Raw genomic sequence first — 12,199 nt, forward strand, 5'->3', positions numbered from 1 at the left:
CACAACCTCTACCAACCAGCGAGAGCCACATCCTGGAAGCACAAGAGTCTGCTCAAGTCGCCTGTAACAAGAACCTGGCATGGGTCCTTGCAAGACAAACAAACTCAGACTGTCAGACAATCCCAAGTTGGACTGGGTTTAATATCAAAACCAGGGACCAAGAATCAATCTCAGAAGATGTTGTTGGGTACCTGCCCACCATCAATGCACCAGCTACAGAGTTGACTACAGTTTATGAAATTCTCAAGCAGTCAGATCTAATAAGAAATGAGCCATCTCTGGACACTCTTGTCGTAGTCATGGATCAAGCACTCTCTGCAAAAGCCGTTGAAATTGCCTGGAAGCACAAAGAGCGTTTTTCCCATGTACTTTTGAGGATGTGAACATTCCACACCATCATGAATGCACTGAGTATCATAGGAAAGCGGTTCTGTGATGCAGGTTTGAAGGACATATGCATAGAAGCCGGGATAGTTGCGGAGGGGTCCATTAATGGGGTAATTGACGGCAAACAGTACAATCGTGCTATCAGGGTCCACAAGTGCATCTATGAAGCTTTGATGAGACTGGCATGGGCAGAGTTTACACTATGGGTAGACAGCAACGAGGAGAAGAGCGCTGTGATCAAATCGTGTGTAGACAAAGTGAACGACATAGCTGATGATCTCAACCAACATAACTTCAGTGATCTCCTCGACAGTCCACAATTATTAGAGTTGATGATCCTGTGGAGAGCCTTCATGGAACACCTCCGCCACAACAATGGGGAGCTAGCGGGATATTGGATGTCATACATCGACATGGTAGAGCACGTGATACTTGGCCTTCTGCGTGCTTCTCGTGAGGGAAACTGGGATTTGCACATCAATGCCATTAGAACTTTGATCCCATGGTGTTTTGCCTACGATAAGGTCAACTATGCCAGGTACCTGTCTGCATACTTTGCTCAGATGACAAATCTTCCCGAGAAGAATCCTGATGTACATAGAGCCTTCCAGGAAGGTCATTTCTCGGTGCAGAGGTCCAGCAATAATCCCTTTGGCCGGATACCTGTAGATCAGACAATTGAGGTTACGGTTAACAAGGATACTCAGACTACTGGAGGCACGTCATGGTTCAGCCGAAAAGCAGGAGCCATCAAAAGGTACTACATAACAGCAGAGTACCACAGTGCATTTCTTGGACACTTAAGAGACATGGTGCATGGTAACCAATCAGAACTCAACCATGCTGATCTACAGCAGCCCAGAATCCAAAAAGATGAGGAAACAGTGTTGGCAGTCGTCAGCCTCATTCAAGCCTGGGTCAACCCATTCTCAGAGAAGCAAGACCTCATAAGCATTTCTACTGCAAAATCGGCACCCAGAGACATTGCCTCTGACCTGATGAAGGCATGTGATATTGGAGAGAAGAGTTATGCCACTTTCCAGAACGAGAGACTGGAGAACGACCCATCAGCGAAACCATTTCACGATCCGATGAAAACTAACAAGCTGAAGACATTCACAAATATGTGTAAGAAGAAGGTAGTGAAAACAAGTGGGAAGGACATAATCTTGAAAGCTGACCGGTCTCTGTTTGGTCGCATCATAGTGATGGCACAAGGGCGCAATCTCACGATGGAGGACATCCTCTCTCACCCCTTGGGACCACTACCCTGGGCTCTCTCTACCCCAGATGGATTACTCAGGAAAACAAACAAAGCTTCCTGAGCCACTACTTTGCAGAAGAATGTGACAGTAGCAGACCAACTCCCACAAAATCCGGCTTCTGTGGTCAATGGAATGAACTTAGTTCAAAGAGTAAAGGGTGATCAAGCTACGTTTGGAGACATTGCCACTACAATACTGTCTATGGCATTGCGTGAAGGAAGTAAAAGTACCAGAATAGATGTTGTGTTCGACACGTATCGAGAGAATTCTATCAAGAACAGTGAGAGATCGGCACGAGGTGAAGAGACTGAACACCAGCTGCAGGGTATCACAAGCGCACAGATTGTGAGGCAATGGAGAATTTCCTGACAGGAATAACTAACAAAACCAGTCTGATTAGCTTCATTGTCAGTGAATGGAGGAAGCCAGTGTACAGAGAGAAACTACATGAGAAGATTCTGTATGTAACTGTAGATGACAAATGCTACAGAATTACATCACAGGGCAGTGAAGAGGTACCAGATCTGGAGTGCCAGCAGGAGGAAGCAGATGGGCGCCTACTTTTCCATGCTGTCCATGCTGCTCGAGAGGGCTACCAGACTGTAGCGATATGCGCAGAGGACACAGATGTCTTTATCATGTGTTTGGCATTCCATGACAAGATAGGAGCTCCGTTATTCCAGAAATGTGGAACTAGAACCAGAACTAGATTAGTTGACATCGGGAAAGTCGCTTCCACTGTCGACATAGATGTCTGCAGAGCTCTTATTGGTATACATGCATACACTGGATGTGACACTACCAGTGCTTTCGCAGGTAAAGGGAAGGCAAGTGCTCTAAAATTAGTGACCAACAACAGGGAAATCAAGAACACATTCACAGAGTTGGGCCAGGAATGGGACCTCTCCTCAGAACTGATGAACATACTAGAGTGTGTCACATGTCTCCTCTATGGCCCCAAAGCAGCATTCACCAAGGTCAATGATCTCAGGTACAACTTGTTCTGTGTTAAGAAAGGTGAGATAGAGAGTCATCAGCTTCCACCCTGCAGGGACTGCTTAGTCAAACATGCACAAAGGGTGACTACCAGGCTGGAATATGGAGAAGATGTCTTGAGCAAGACCCAGGTGTACCAAGTCCCATTGGCAGAGGGTGGAAAATTGACATGGATGGAGCTGAGAAATTAATGGTAGTGGATTGGATGGATGGTTAGCCAGCACCTGAGGCTATCTTGGCCCTACTGGCCTGCAAATGTTCAAGGAAGTGTACGCTGCCAAATTGTGTATGTCTGGCAAATGGACTTAAGTGCACTGATATGTGCAAACTGTCAGACTGCGAGAATCGGTCATCAGATGATGTGGAGAGTACAGACGAGGATGACGATGTGGATGCCGATGAACAGTAATTATTGACAGTAAATGATGAGTATTAGAGTCATCATGTACATTTCACTACAGTTGGATATATCATTTCTGTATTTACCTACAATATTGGAAATGTACACCAAAATCACTGTCTTAACTGTTCTAGGACCTTAAACGCGGTCATTTAAATATGTGTCTGCAGCAATTTTGGTGGCCATCTTGAATTTTAATATAAAAGGCTGTATCCAATATTTTAGGTAAATACAGAAATTATATATATCTGACCCCTCAAGCCTAGTCGTAGACACCAGTATCACTGCTCTCGGTGGTCTAAAATCTGCTATATATAGGGTATTGAGCATTTGGCGGCCATTTTGGAAAAAGGGGGATAACTCCCATAAAGCTGCCACTGCCATAATGCTATCACATGTTTTCCAACTCTAGGGGTTTATACCTTCATAAAAAACACTATGAGCATTCTCCCCTAATTTGATACCGGTGACCAAAATTTCGGACCGGGGCTGATCGGCTAATGTGTGAAAGATCTCTCCCGCCTGTTGTATGACCAGAGCATCGGGAGTGAAAACACTTTTGCGAGAGATATCTCCATTGCTACACCTGTGAGGGCCTTCTGGAGCAGCACAAGCCTGAGGGCAAAGGCATCGGCCAAACAGCTATCCGGGTTGATATGCAGGTCAGGTATGGGAGCATACACCGGAGCAGCGCGTCACTGCGTCCACTTTCCGCCAGGACTCCAGGTACTTCCACCTGGCCATCCCCCAGGAAGATGCCTGGCCCATCCCCATCTCCTCGAGATGCCGATCAACCTGCTACAACCACGAGGCACATGGTCGGCCTGTTGGCCTCCTCCACTCACGAGGCTCCCTTACTGAGAGAATCTGGTGAGCAGGATGAGTGTCAGGAAAATGAGCCATGTGTCCATACAGCCGCAACTGACACTCGTGGATTATACAGGAAACAAATCTCATCTGAGTCTCTCTCTGCAACTGATCGTTAGACACAAAGTCTGACCAGCAACAGCCAAGGATTCCCCAAAGAGACTTGGTACCGAAGGAGTTAAATCTCCATCTCCGATCCCTGGTCAGAGTCCAAGTCTCACATCCATAGAGTAAGACTGGAAGCACCAAGGACCTGAAGATTTGGACTTTCGTCCTCCTGCACAGGCACCGACAGTGCCACACCCCATGATCCAGTGAATCCATGACTTCACAGGCCCGACCGAGATGTCTATTGCCCTCTGGCTCACAGCTAGCAGACACATGAATATCACTGCCAAGGCAAGTGCATCTCTCTGTAACCTCAACATCCTCACCACAAAGTTTTTGTTATTATTATTATTATTATTATTATTTTTTGTATACACGATCGAGGTTTGTATGAGAGCTAACAGTCACAACATACAACAAGGGGAGCAGGAGACAAGAGGGGCAGGAGAGGGAAGGACAAAACAGTGGGGAACAGCCAAGAGATCTGTGGAAGAGAGAGGGATGGGGTGGGGTATACAGGGAAAACAAGATGGACATTACAGGGACTTTCAGGTCCTTTCATAACAGGGTCTTTCAGGAAGGAAAGCAGGGAATTTGAAGGAGGTGGTTTTGGGGTGGAGTAACAGGGGTAGAAAAGATCATGATTTTGGATGGGGGAGCATAAGAGATGGTGGTGAACAGCTGTTTTGAAGACTTGGAGGGAAGAGTGGGATTTAAGAGAGTGTGGGAGTTTGTTGCAAAGGTGGGAGAAAGGAGGAATTAAAGAGTTAAGGTGAGCAGTGATTCTTGATTTTGGTAGTTTTACCAGAAGGGTTCCGGTTCTGGGTTTGGAGTGTCGGCAGGTCTCTTTCAGGGCTCTCTGCTGACGATCTCAAAGTTAAGTTTCCAGTCGTTATCTGTCCCGTTTTAACTGTTTATTTTCTCACATACATGTTACTGTGTGTTCCTAGTTCGGTTTTGTTTCAAAAATCGTGCTATTTTGTGAGTTTTCGTCGACCTTGTCTTACCGGGTGCTTGAGGCCTACGCACCCTTCCCCCTCAGTGTACGATCGTGTTTATTTGTATTTTCTCCCTATGACCTTCAATTTCTCTCTTCCCCAGTTTCCCTACGTCCCCCATCCCTCCCAACTAAACACTATTTCTTGTCTTAAATCCCACCCCCCCCCCCCCAAAAAAAAAAATACCACCTTTCTCCTTGCACAATCATGAATCTCGATTCTTCTTCTTCTTCTTCTTCTTCTTCTTCTTCTTCTTGTCGCAAGGGGGGTGTAAGGTAGGTCCCACTGGCCCCCGGCCTAATGTTTGGGATAGACACATCAAACTTTGTCCAGGGCACATAGTGAGAGGCTGGAAGATATATCTGCCATCTGGCTTTTTGAGCCAAGCCCGGAAATATCTTCAGAGACATTGGCAGCTGCAGTAAGCTTTTTCATAGCTGCAAGGCCCTTCCAGTAGCCCTTGGAGCTGTAGTATAACACTGAAAGCTTTCGTTCGAGCTTGGTATCCATAATAGTCGTTCTAACAGTCATTCCAATGGTTCCAGCTGCGAAGATTATTCTAGCAACTCTAAGGTTATCCAACATGCTTAGCATATTATGCTTGGCATATGCTACCATAGCTGGTCCAGCACCGACAGTGGCTCCTTCGAAGCAAACAGCTACAACAGTGACAGCTCCTCTTTGAGCGGATGAAATCTAAACAAGATTGTGGACAACAAGCACACCAGGTAGGGCAGGGCGTGGTGTAGACCCGCTCACTCCGATGTGGGAACAGCTGCTACAGCTGGCTTGAGGTGCTGCCACTGGAACAGCACCAGCAAGGTTGGACAGATATGCCTGACTATCTGAACAATAGATGCATTGGCTTTGCATCTGCATCAAGACATATAGGGCCATACCAATATCCGCAAACTCTGCAACATTGGTAGATATGTCTGGCTGACAGGCGTAACTTGCGCAGTACATCCCCACCTATGTGACGAAAGAGCTCAAACCCATATTTGATGACCTCAAGTATGCTGTGGCCAATGAACTAGCCCAAACCCAGATTACCACCAATGTGATCCTAATCCGGTTGGAGGCTCTTGAGATCGGTGCTTCCCATGTTGCAAAGTGTGTAATGCGCTCTGGCATTCCATGTGCTGCCACAACAAGTCGCAGCTCAAGCGGCAGTACCAGCGTCCCTCCTGAGAGCAAAATTAATGTCAACAAGGTAATAAATGCCATGCTATTTACCAGTCACATGTGGGCAACCAAGGCAGACTTCTGCATTGAGTTCAGTGGCAATGGTGATGAGGGCAAAGGATGTGCTGACTGCAGATGCCATAGTGACCAGAAAGGAGAATGACCAAGACCGGCTGTTGGTCAAACGTCTAGTGCTCTGGAAAAAGATCCCAAACGACGGCCAGAAACAAATAATTTGCGACTGCCTCACAGCCTGGAAGACAGTGGGCTACACCACAACCATGGAGCTTCCGATTACTGCTGACACCAGCTATGTCCAATGAGGAGACAGGTCCTGGCCATGCATGCCATTGCTCCATCACCCTGCTCTTTATCATAGAACCATGAGCTCAAGACTGGGTAAGACCCAAAGTCCAGCTTCGTAGGCACTCCACATCCATAATCTAGACAAGTAGCTTGGTGTAACAAACTTTCAGCCTCACATTCACTTATTTTCTTGTAATGTAAATACCCCAGACCTACAGGGTGTCTGCAATTGATGAGGGTTGCCAAAGTAGCTCCTCTTGAGATATTCAAAGAGAAGGTAACTGTCGTATCCATGATCTGGCTAAACTCCGATTTGTCTATGCACTGATGATATTTTCTTCTACTGGCTGAACATTTAAATCAATCCTCGACCCATAACCATTGTTCCTGTTTCTCCATCTTTCCTTGGCGCTGCTTCAAAATGATTACACTGACAAACACCAACTCGTTATGAATTGTAGTACTACAATATACCAACCTGCTACCCATCCCTTCAACTTGCATTGTTTGCATATGCTTGGCACCGGCTTGGCATATGTTTGGCATATCCTTCGCACTGCCCAGCATATGCTTGGCATTGCTTGATATAGCTCGGCACTTGCGTAGCATTTTACCTAGTCTGTGTGGCATGCGCCTGTTGTTCCGACATGCTTTTTCAGGTTGTGGTTCCCCCGGTGGTTCATTCAGAGACTTTGTATTGGATGTTGTGAGCAATATTGGGATATAGTTGTGAGCAACATTGAGATACACAACTAGAAAAAACTATGCCAACCCCAAGAGAACTGTCCTTGGTCCAGATCCAGGAAATCCAAGCATTCCGGGGGCGAGTCGCGCCAACTACAGTTGAAAAGTGTTTCGGTATCAGCTCTTCATGGCTCTACAACATATGGCGGGAGGCACCAGCAGCTTTACCAGTGGTCCTGATACCAGCTGTTCCAGCAATCCCTACATTTCCGGTGATGTTGGCTCGACTGCTGGTGAGGTTCCCATGGCTCAAGCTGTGCTCTATGCTGGAACAGCAAGCAGTACCAATGCTCAAAGCCATCACAGATTTCTATGCCTGAATGGGTCCTCTGAAGGAGGCAGCACAGTTGCGTCATCTGAAGGAGGCAGCAAAATTACAAACAGCAACCCATGCCTACATACAGACCCTGCTGGATACAGTTGTTCTGACTGATGCTCGCTCTGTGGAGCCTGTCATCCTGACTAAAGCACCAGCACCAACTGAACAAACCCAGATTGAATGCGTCCCTGCCCCCAAAAACAAAGACTGTAAAAAAGCTTTGGATATGCCTGAGGGAGAATTCCTGTGCAGATGATATGCAGAGAAGGACTTCTGAGGAAACATGCGGACAATACTTCTCTTACAACCCTGCAACACCAGTGGGGAGCCCACTGGCGACAAAGAGAATTTCATACATGGCCACTTTGTGGAAAAAGAGGCCGCTCGCCTGAGCAGTCAAGAAAACATCACTCCGTTGTATGCTCGAGTGCACTGCAACAAGCAAGAGGAAAGACCAGCTGTGGGCAGCTGGCATATGCTTGGCATTGCTTGGTGTTGCTTAGCACTTGCTTGGTGTTGCTTAGCATTTGCTTTGCTTAGTATTGCTTTGCACTTGCTTGGTATTGCTTAGTACTTGTGCAACATTTGCAGCTTCACTGCATGGGTCTGTGTAGTACATGCTTGTTGCTCCGACATGTTTTCCCGGGTAGTTGTTCCAGCAGTGGTACATTCAGAGACTTTGTATTGGACATTATGGGCAACATTGGTATGTAGTTGGTACAAAAGGAAAAACAATGCTCCCCAAAAGAGAATTGTCCTTGGACCAGATCTGGAAATACTCCACAACCCTGAATGAGCTACTAGCCGAAGCTCAGGAGGTGAAGGTGCTGGAGCTAATGCAATGCCAGATTATGGACTGCTGTATGATCTCTGTGCTGTGTCTGGCCTGCGGATCTGCTATGATGAGCATCAAAAAACCACAGGGGCTGGAATGTCAGGCAACAAGGAAGGGGGTGCAAACACAAACCCCAGAAGTCCTGAGATGCAGTACAGACCTGGTAAAAGGGAACCCCCATGTCAGAAGGGAAAGAGGCATAAGGGTCAAGTCGTCCCATTTATCATCGTGGATGTCAGGATACTCCTGGACCTTGGCGACGCTCCTACTAATCCTGCTGGATATGGCAGAGGAGGTTCCCAGATACTGAATGCTTGTGTCATCCTATCTTGTCACCGTCAGTATTCACACAGACATACCACTCTCCATCAAGTGTAATGGGGTGGTGTTGGATGCCCAGATGTGGCAATGGTTGGCAGTGCCACCATGGGTGTTAAACCTGCAGGCCTCAGCCAAAGAGGTAAACCACTTCCTGGCACAGGACTGCAACAACATAATTCAGGTAAATGATGGTACAGTGGTCACCATATTTCGCTGGACTCTGGTGCCTGGCTTGACTATGAAGGCTATGAAGTCTCACCACGTCAATGGATGGGTGGGCGGTCATAGGCTGAACTGGTGTATGAGTTGCCTGCTGCAACTGACCCTGAGTCAACATACAGTATGACTTGCTCTGCCCAGGCGATACCTGCATTGAACTGTCCACTTTGGACCCTGGTTTCTGCTATACAGTTGGCTTCTGCCATCCCAATTTCCACCCCTGCAACATGACTCACCTGGGAGATAGAATATCTCGTCGCTGGACCTGGCCAACAGGGCTGAGCATTACAATGGTGGACCCACAAGGACAGCCATGCTTGAGGTGAGTCATGTGCCAACGCTTCCTGACCAGCAGATGCTCACCCAGGCCATGCTGTGGGAATGCTTAGTCTTGGCCGGCCGAGAAAAACCTGGCATGGCAGCTCGGTCCATCCAGATGGAGGATTTGCAGGCCCTCGGCTGCAGGGCTCTGGAAGACGGGAAGACACAAAGACCGCCATTGCAGCAAATTGCCGCAGCTTCAAGCATCAGAACAATAGTTTCATTCTGCACTCATGTAGGCCAGAAGAGATGGGCCAGTACTCAGAACTGCTGTACAGGTCCACAGTTCTGGACTGTCTGTGCCGGCACATCTACCAGTGTCCTCCCTGGGTAGTCCAGGATGAGATCAACTGGACCATTCGACTGGAGTTCAATATCCTGCATGCATATCTTGCACAGCTGCTGCAGGATGAATTTCTAGCTCTCCTCTGACACGATACTGCATGATATGTAACCTACGAGGAGTTTGTGAACAATGTGGGATGCCTGGTGATCCAGATGCACCACCAGAATGCTATCGTCCCCAAAACATGCTGTGCCAACAGCACACCGCTACGTTCCCCCACAACTATGGTAGCCCATGCTATGCTAACACATATCTTCTGCTGCGAAGGCAGGCTGAGCAGCTTCAACTTCAATGCCCAGTTGCTGGTGCGGGATTATGTTTTGGCCCTCAAGTACGCCTTCCTGTCCCTAAAAGATAAAGGTCTCCACCAGATGGCAGAGAAGTCGGCTGAAATAGCAGAACAGTAAATCTAGCCGAATGCTGAAAGCTAATGACTTTAACAAGGTGATGGCCTGTGCAGCCCACTGTGGATACACAGTGTAATAGTGCCTGCCCAACTCCAAATGCACTGGCAAGTGCATATATTTTTGTTTCTGTGTATTGTGACACAATATTGGAGGTGCAGCAGTCGGGACAACAGGCTCGACTACAGTTGGAATGACGGGAATCGCTCTAGCTGGCTAGAATAAGTCTGGAGCCTGTTTCAAGAAAGGTTTCTGGGGCCCGCCGAGGGGGTGGTGTGGGACAGCCTAAGAAAAAAGACCCCCGTGGGAGGCGAATTCAGGAGCAAAACACTCCTGAGAGGAAAGTGGCACAGAACCCACATTATATATACTAGTGCGTGCCCGTAGATGCGTGCCCGTACGTGCAGCTTCGTTCCTTCACTCTCGTAAACGACGGCTGGATTGGGGCATTATTTCAATTAGATAGGACCAACCGTATCATAAATGGCCATAACTTGGGAAACACCTGGGAAACATACTCAGGTCCCCAGCGTCAATTGTGACATCATATCAAACGAAGAAGAAGAAGAAGAATTGTGACGCCACTCTCTCTCTCTCGCCCCCTTCTCTCGCTCCACCTCTCTCCCCCCCTCTCTCCCCCCTAGTCTCGCCCCTCCTCTCTCCCCCCTCTCTCTCGCCCCCTCTCCCGTCCCCCTCTCTCGCCCCCTCCTCTCTCCCCCTCTCTTGAATTGTGATGCCCCCTCTCTCACCCCCTCTCTCACCACTCTCTCCCCCTCCTCTCTCACCCCCTCTCCCGCCCCCTCCTCTCTCCCCCTCTCTTGAATTGTGATGCCCCTCTCTCACCACTCTCACCCCCCTCCTCTCTCGCCCCACTCTCACCCCCCCTCTCCCGCCCCCTCCTCTCTCCCCTCTCTTGAATTGTGACGCCCCCTTTTGCCTGGGAAACATACTCAGGTCCCAGCGTCAATTGTGACATCTTATCAAACGAAGAAGAAGAATTGTGACGCCTCCTCTCTTGCCCCCCCTCTCTACCCCTTAGTCTCGCTCCTCCTCTCTCGCCCCTCTCTCTCACCTCCCCTCTCTAGCCACCTCCTCTCTCCCCCTCTCTTGAATTGTGACGCCCGCTCTCTCTCGCACCCCTCTCTCGTGCTCTCCCCCCCTCTCTGCCCCTCCTCTCTCGCTCCTCTCTCTGTAAATGTATTCACAAATGTCTACCAAGCACAACAATTAATTCAAACCTTGGGGAAAAAACAGCTTTCAAACCCTTGGGAAACAGCTCTTTCCCTTGGGAAAATTCAAACCTTGGGATTAATTAATAATTTGAACAATTAATTCAAACCTTGGGAAAAAACAGCTTTCAAACCTTGGAAAACACTTGGAAAACAGCTGAAACGGATGAAGAACAATATCAAACCTTGAAAAGGCACAAACTCAGGTCCCGAGCGTCGATTGTGACGTTATGCGAAACGAAGAAGAAGAAGAATTGTGACGTCAATCGTGCAAAAAACAAACAAAAAATGAATAAAATAAACATTAATTGTGACGTCATAGCACCGTGACATGTCATTGGTTGACAGATAAATGGCCGTAACTTGGGAACCGCTTGTCCGATTAATATCAAACCTTGAAAAGGCACATACTCAGGTCCCCAGCGTCGATTGTGACGTCATACCAAACGAAGAAGAAGAAGAATTGTGACGTCAATCGTGCAAAAAAAAAGAAAAAAAAAGGAAATAAACATTGTGACGTCATTCGTGACGTCATAGCACTGTGTCCTGTCATTGGTCGACAGATAAATGGCCGTAACTTTGGAACCGCTTGTCCGATTCATATCAAACCTTTAAAAGGCACATCCGCGCGGCCCCGGCAATATTCCTGGCAAGTTTCAATCATATCGGATCGGCGGTCGTCGAGAAATGGCGGTCGCAGACAGACACACATACAGACAGACAGACAGACAGACACACATGCAGACAGACAGACAGACAGACACACACACAGAGATTGCTGGAATTATAGATAGATACTACTAAAGTAAGTGCAAGAACATAACTTATCATGAAGATGTTATTCACTACAAGCAAAGGCACCCAGTATTGCCAGGCAATGCCATGTCCCTCTTCCCACCCTTCTCCTCCCTCCTCCCACCTCTTCCCCGACTCCTCTCACCCCACCCTC

The 12,199-nt window shown here is 47.9% G+C and overlaps 1 protein-coding gene across 1 annotated transcript in view; it reads right to left on the minus strand.

Annotated features, from left to right (window-relative positions):
• LOC147014135 (gamma-aminobutyric acid receptor subunit alpha-2-like) overlaps positions 1-12,199 on the minus strand; it is a 287,780-nt gene that overhangs the window by 91,343 nt on the left and 184,238 nt on the right. The gene's annotated exons all lie outside the window — the stretch shown is intronic.

The sequence above is a fragment of the Eptatretus burgeri genome, chromosome 13 (assembly GCF_056783735.1).
Source record: "Eptatretus burgeri isolate ZD-2024b chromosome 13, Ebu_testis_v1, whole genome shotgun sequence".
Taxonomy (NCBI): domain Eukaryota; kingdom Metazoa; phylum Chordata; class Myxini; order Myxiniformes; family Myxinidae; genus Eptatretus; species Eptatretus burgeri.